Here is a 7,284-nt window from a genome sequence, read left to right on the forward strand (position 1 = left end):
CCATTGGCTGGGGCTGTGTGGGGTGTTTCTAGGTTTGGGGGAAGAGAATTGGGCATTCTAGGTAGAAGCTGGAAAGAGACAGGCGTTCTGCTGCGTATTTTCAGCTGATTCCTGGGCGGTGGTATTTTTTCAGGTATTATAATTTCCCTTTCCCCATTTTATTTCCTTTCCCTTGATCCTACTGATCCTGTTTGTGTTTTTTTTAAGTTCGTTCTTGTTAAAATAAATCTTGTTCTGTTTTGAGGGAGGCTGCCGGTCTCCTTCCTTGCCCCAATATTGCAGCGAGTCGTTTAGCTAGCACTCCCCAATTAAAAATTGGTCCCCACTATATATATATATATATGTCTGGTCTTGGTCTTTCTTATGAAGCTGTTGTAAGCTTCCCAAGGTGGGGGACTATCAGCATTTTTGTATTCTATACTACATTTGGACAATATGCCAGCAGATCAAAGTTCCTCGAGGGTGGGCCCTGTTTTTGCTTTTCTCTGTATCTCTGGCACAGGGCCTGGCACATCATTGACCTTTAAAATGTTTGCTGAATTAGAACAAAGTGAGTACTCAGTGGTGACCCAGTGGAGACATGATCATTAGCTTCAAGTCTCTGAGAGTCCATCATGGGGAAGAGGTATCAGACTCGTTTTGCTTGGCCCCATTGGACGGACTTTGAAGCAGTGGGTGGAAGGTAGAGAGGAGAAGATTTAGAGTTGTCTCACAGTGGAATAGACAGATGCTGTCAGGGAAGTTTAAGGCATCTTCTGGGGGTGCAAAGGCATTTAAAAATAGCCCAAACCAGATGCAAAAAAGAATGGAATTCTGCTGCTCATAATAACAATCACAAAAGGCAGCGGCACATGAAAAAGAGGGCAGGATTGGGAGTCAAAGGGCATGGCTTCGAATCTTGGTTTTTCACCCTTATGAGCTGTGTGACCTTGGCCAAGTCAGCCTTCCTGGGACTCTGGTTCCTCCTATATAAAATGACGTGTTAAACCAGATAACAGGGTTTAAACCTGAGATCCATTAATGTGGATAGAAAAAATACATTATTTTTTACCAACCTTTAACTGAAATTGGATTTTTCCTTTATGGAATTAGATTGAACACAGATTTCTAAGGAGTTTTATTCTTGGGACTCTGGCATGAATTAAACCCAAGAGATGTCCATTAAGTCCTCCTAGGAAAGTCAGGATACGCTTCGATGTAAGGATGAAGGGGGCAGGGGAGTATGATTTAGCAGACAGAGCTCATCACTGGTTACTTCCATCTTCTCTCAGGACTTCTTATATTTATGCCTGGCCTCAGCACATCTCAGCTTCTACAGTGCTGGGAGAATTACGAGGCCACGTTAGAGAAAATAGGGGCCAAGTGGGAAAGAGAGAAAAGAAGTGTTTTTAATGGAAAATAAGATAAAATGGAGAAGAGGTTATGAAGGAAGGGGAGAGAAGAGAGAGGAGAGAAAAGAGAGAAGAGAGAGAGGAAGAGAAAGCAGGGAAGGGAGGAGAAGAGAGAGAAGAGAAGAGAAGAGAGAGAAGAGAAGAGAAGAGAAGAGAAGAGAAGAGAAGAGAAGAGAAGAGAAGAGAAGAGAAGAGAAGAGAAGAGAAGAGAAGAGAGGAGAAGAGAGGAGAAGAGAAGAGAGGAGAAGAGAAGAGAAGAGAAGAGAAGAGAAGAGAAGAGAAGAGAAGAGAAGAGAAGAGAAGAGAAGAGACGAGAAGAGAAGATTTGAGAGGAGAAGAGAAGAGAAGAGAGGAGAAGAGAAGAGAGGAGAAGAGAAGAGAGGAGAAGAGAAGAGAGGAGAAGAGAAGAGAGGAGAAGAGAAGAGAGGAGAAGAGAGGAGAAGAGAGGAGAAGAGAGGAGAAGAGAAGAGAAGAGAAGAGAAGAGAAGAGAAGAGAAGAGAAGAGAGGAGAAGAGAGGAGAAGAGAGGAGAAGAGAGGAGAAGAGAAGAGAAGAGAAGAGAAGAGAGGAGAAGAGAAGAGAAGAGAGGAGAAGAGAAGAGAGGAGAAGAGAAGAGAGGAGAAGAGAAGAGAAGAGAGGAGAAGAGAGGAGAGGAGAAGAGAGGAGAGGAATTCCCCCTCTATGGAGATCTTCATCTGAAGATTAGATATCCAGTTGTTGGGAATGTTGTAGAGAGAGTTTATGGTTGGATACAGGTTGGATGAGATAGTCTCTGAAGTCTCTTCTAATTCAGATATCTTGTGAATATTTGTTGGATATTTGACCCATTATATATCTAGTCAAAAAGTCTGATATGGGAGACATTTAAGAAGGGTTCTTCTGCCTAAGGGTTGAGAAGAGGCTTTCTCTGGGTTCAGGAGGTTGGGTTGGAGCTGGCTATTTATAAGTAGGCTTTTCTCCCCAAATAGGTTGGAGCATTATTAATAATAATAAGTGACTTAAATAGGCTTTTGATACTTCTCCCATGTTTCCTTCAGAACAAGCCTTCCAGGTGGTATTATCATGCACATTTTACAGATGGGGAAGGTGAAGCTCAGAAAAGGGAAGTCCAGGATCACATTGCTAGTGAAGGTTAAAGGTGGGATTCATAGGGTCATATATTTAGAACTAGAAGAGACATTAGAGATTATCTGCTTTTTCCTCTTCATTTTTTTGGGAGGAGGAAACTGAGGTCCACACAAGGGAAGTGCCCTGCCCAAGGCCGTCCAGTGTCAGATGGGGGACTCTCCTGCTTCTAAATCCAGAACTCTTTCCTCTAATAGAAGCTAATAACACAGCAAACAGTGCTCATTCCCATTCAGGAGATTAACTTTGGCTGTGAAAAGTTGATGATTTGAGGTAAAAAAATATGAGTGTTGTGACGTTTCAAAGGAAGAAAAAAAGAAAGGTCAAAAGAAATCCAACTAAGCCACTGGTGTGCAGGAGGCCACACAATCTCTAAGGAGTAGCTCCTGGAAGGGAAGCAGTGGCCACAGTGGGAGGCCAAGTTTGGTCTTTCCTATCTTCTGCCCAAGTTGGCCCTTTGTGAACCCCAGTGAGGAGATGAGTTTGTCTGCTTACATAATATGATGTCAGAGGTCCTGGGAAGACTTCTCCTCAACCTACCCCCTTCACCTCCATTGACTGATGCCTGAAATCCCTTAGACAAGGGGCAGTCTTTTATTCCACAGTGAGGGGTCAGGGTGATAATGCTACACTCCCCAAATGATGTGCTGGTACCTAAGGGCCAATGAGATGCAGCATGCAGTCTTCTCTGGTCAGTTCAATAACAAACATCTATTAACTGCCTTCTGTGTACAAGACACTACGCTAGGCACTTGGGATGCAAAGACTAAAAAGGAAATGGTTCCTGCCATTGAGAAACTCCCATCTTACTGCACATGTACAAAGCTTTTTAAAAATGTGAGGTTGTTTTAGGAAAAGAGCACAAACAATTGAGGAGATCAGGGAAGACTGAGATCAGTGTCAGAATTGAATCTTAAAGAAGAAGAATTCTAAGAGGTAGAAGTGAGGAAGGAGGATATTCTAGGCATGAGGTGGGGAGTACAAATGACAGGGGATGGAGTCTAAGGACTTATGACTAGTCCAGTTGGGCCAGGCTGTAGAGCTCCCAGGTCAAGGAGAAAATATTACAAGCGGCTAGAAAAAAAAATAATTCAAATACTGTGGAGCTACAATAAGGATAAAACAAGATCTGGAAGCATCTAAATCAAAGAACCAGAGGGCATAGAATATGATATTCCAGAGGACAAAGGAACTGGGACTACAGCCAAAAATCACCTACCCAGCAAAATGTGTATAATCTTTCAGAGGAAAAAATGGGACTTCAATGAAAAAGAGGACTTTCAGGCATTTGTGATGAAAAGACCTGAACTGAATAGAAAATTTGACTTTCAAATACAAGACCCTAGAAAAGCATAAACAGGTAAACAGGAAAAAGAAATCATGAGGGATATTAAAAGATTAAACTGTTTACATTCCTACATGGGAAAATAATACTTTGAACTCATAAGAACTTTCTCAGTATTAGGGTAGCTGAAAGGAATACATTTAGAGAGAGGACACAGGTCTGAACTGAATATGAAGGGATGCTATCTGTAAATAATTTCTTTTTTGTTTATCCTTGTTCTTTGTGGGGCAAGCAGGGTAGGGTGTCTTATGTCTGGGGCTGGATTTGGGCTCAGGACCTCCTGGGTCCAGGGCTGGTGCTTTGTCCACTGTGCCACCTAGCTAACCCATGATAACATTTTTTTTTTGAGGCTATTGGGGTTAAGTGACTTGCCCAGGGTCACATAGATAGTAAGTGTAAAGAGTCTGAGGACATATTTGAACTCAGGTCCTTCTGAATCCAGGGCTGGTGCTCTATCCACTGCGCCATCTAGCTAACCCATGATGACATCTTTAAAATAGGGTTGAGGGGTAGGAGGAATGCACTAGGGGAGGGAGAAGGGGAGAGGTGGATTGGGGAGAGGTAGCTCACATGAAGGAAACAAGGAAAAAACTTATGGAGGGGAGGGGAACAGGGGGAAGGAGTGGGGGAGTGAATGAACCTTACTATCATCAGAATTGGCTCAAAGGGGGAATAACATACATACTCAAGTGGGTATTTTTGCCCTGAGGAAAAGTGGGAAGGGAAGGAGATAAGGGGGGGGAGACGGGAAGGAGGGAAGGGCAGATTGGGGGAGGGAGTAGTAAAAAGCAAAACACTTTCGTGGAAGGTGAAGATGTTCTGCATAACTGCACATGTATGACTTATATTGAATTGCTTGATTTCATAGGGAGAGTTGAGGAGGGAGGGAGGAAGAAAAATTTAGAACACAGAATTAGCTCAAAGACTTTAACTTCATCAGAGTGGGCTCAAGGAGGGAATAATATACACACCCAATTGGGAGGAGTAATCTAACCCTACAGGAAAGTAGGAGGGGAAGAGGATAAGGAGGGAAGGGTGAAAGAAGGGAGGGCAGAGTTGGGGAGGGGGTACTCAGAAGTAAAACACTTTTGAGGAGGAATAGATTAAAAGAAGATAGAAAATAGAGTAAATATGGGAAGGGAATAGGATGGAGGGAAATAGTTATGATGATTGACTATAATGGCAAAATGTATGGTACCTACTTTGCTGGGCTATTGTGAAGAAAATTCTTTGTCAACTTTAAGGTACTATATAAAAGTTATGATGAACAGGATGCTATCAGAAAAACTTGGAAAGACCCACATGAACTGAAGCAGAGAAAAATGTACTGTATACAAAATAACAGCAATAGTGTAAGATGATCTGCTGGGAAGCATGTGGTTATTTTCAGCAAGGCAATGATCCAATATAACCCTGAAGGACTTATGAAAATTGCAATCCATCTACAGAGAAAGAACTGATGGTATCTGAAAACAGATTGAAACACATTTTTTGACAATTCCCTAAGCTGAAGTTTTGTTTTTATCTGTTTTCTCTCACAACCAAGCTAATGTGGGGATGTTTTCCATGACTACTCATGTATAACTTATATTGAATTGCTTGAGTTATTGAGGTGGGGGTTTGGAAGAGAGGGAGGAAGAGAAGTTGGAACACAAAGTTTTAAAAAATTGATGTCAAATTTTTTTTACATGCAATTTGGAAAACAAAATTCTAAACATAAAAAAGAAAAAGAAAATAGGAGAGGATGTGGGAATGGTTTAGGCCACTAGTAAACTAACAAACCTGCCAAAGGACTTGGGGACTGACTGGTTCGTTGAATCTTGAGGGAGCCCTTGCCATTGAGCTCTCTGGGATCATGCATTTCCAATTTGCTTCAAACTCTGACTATGTCAAGGAGCCATTTTTTAAAAATGGAGATGTGACCATGAAAAGCCTGTTCTTAAGACCACAGTATTTCAGCCTCAAATTTATGGTTCCTTTTAAAAAAATAATAATTTCACAATTTCGTATATGTTCAAAACAAGGAACCTGCTCTGGGGCCTGGGGTTTTGATTCAGTGCTTTAGTCTCACACTGCTGAGATTCTGAGAAAAGACAGGCACTTGGTTGGGTTCCAGAATGACTTCCTATTAACCTGGCTCTGTTACCTTGAACAAGTAGATTCCCCTCCTCCAGGCCACTGTTTTCCCATAGCAGTGTGATATACAGTAATGGAAGGAAGGAACAAAGCATTTATTAAGTACTTACTGTGTGTCAGGCACTGTGCTAAGCACTGGGGATACAAATACAAGCAAAAAGAAATACAGTCCCTGCCCTTAAGAAGTATACATTCTAACGGGGGAAGATGATATGCAAAAGGGAACTGAAAAGCTGGGAGGGAGGGATGGTGGTACGGAAATGGTTTTGAAGTTGGAAAACCAGGGACAGGGCTTTGGTTATTCCACAAAATGGAAACTCCAAGAAGAACTCACCAATGGAAGAAGGGGGAAGGCCTTACAGAGGGTTGTTCCAGATTGAGAAGGCTACATGGGTGATTGGATGTTTCAGGGAAAGGAGACCCCAGGTGCTAAGGGAAGTTTCAAGATGAGACAGCATGGTTTGGTAGGGCCTGGAGGGGAATGAAAGGGAATGAGTGTTAGATTTGGAATCAGAGGACCTGGCTTAGAATTCTGGTTCTGACACTACCTGTGTGACCTTGGAGAAGTTACTTATCTTCTCTTTTCCTTCATTTCCTCATCTGCAAAATAAAGGGCTATAAAACTGTGCTTAGCCTTTGACCCAGCCATAACACTACTAGGTCTATATCCCAAAGAAATAAGAAAGAAAAAGAAAGAAAGAAAAATAAAAGGGATCTATATGTACAAAATAGTTATGGCAGCTCTTTTTGTGGTCGCATATAAGAAATGACAAGCAGGGTGATCAGAAAAACCTAGAAAGACTTATAAGAACTGATGCAAAGTGAAGTGAACAGAATCAGGAGAACATTGTACACAGTAAAAGCAACATTGAACAACGATTGAGTAAATGACTTAGCTCTTCTCAGCAATACAATGATCCAAGACAATTCCAAAGGACTTATGATGAAAAATGCTATCCATCTCCAGAGAAAGAACTGATGGAGTCTGAATGCATATTGAAGCATACTATTTTGTACTTTATTTTTTCACATTCTGTCTGTTTTCTTTCAAAACATGACTAATGTGGAAATATGTTTTGCATGCCTATACATGTATAACCTATATCAAATTATTTGCCTTTTGAATGAGGGGGAGAGAAGGGAGGGAGAGAGAGGGAGAATTTGGAACTCAAAAACTTTAAAAACAAATGTTAAAAATTATTTTTATCTGCAAGAGTAAAAAAATTAAAATATTAAATTTGAAATAAAAGAAAAGAGGACAAAAGAAGAAAAGGGTTGTTATAGTTAA

Source organism: Dromiciops gliroides, chromosome X (genome assembly GCF_019393635.1).
Source record: "Dromiciops gliroides isolate mDroGli1 chromosome X, mDroGli1.pri, whole genome shotgun sequence".
Classification (NCBI taxonomy): Eukaryota; Metazoa; Chordata; class Mammalia; order Microbiotheria; family Microbiotheriidae; genus Dromiciops; species Dromiciops gliroides.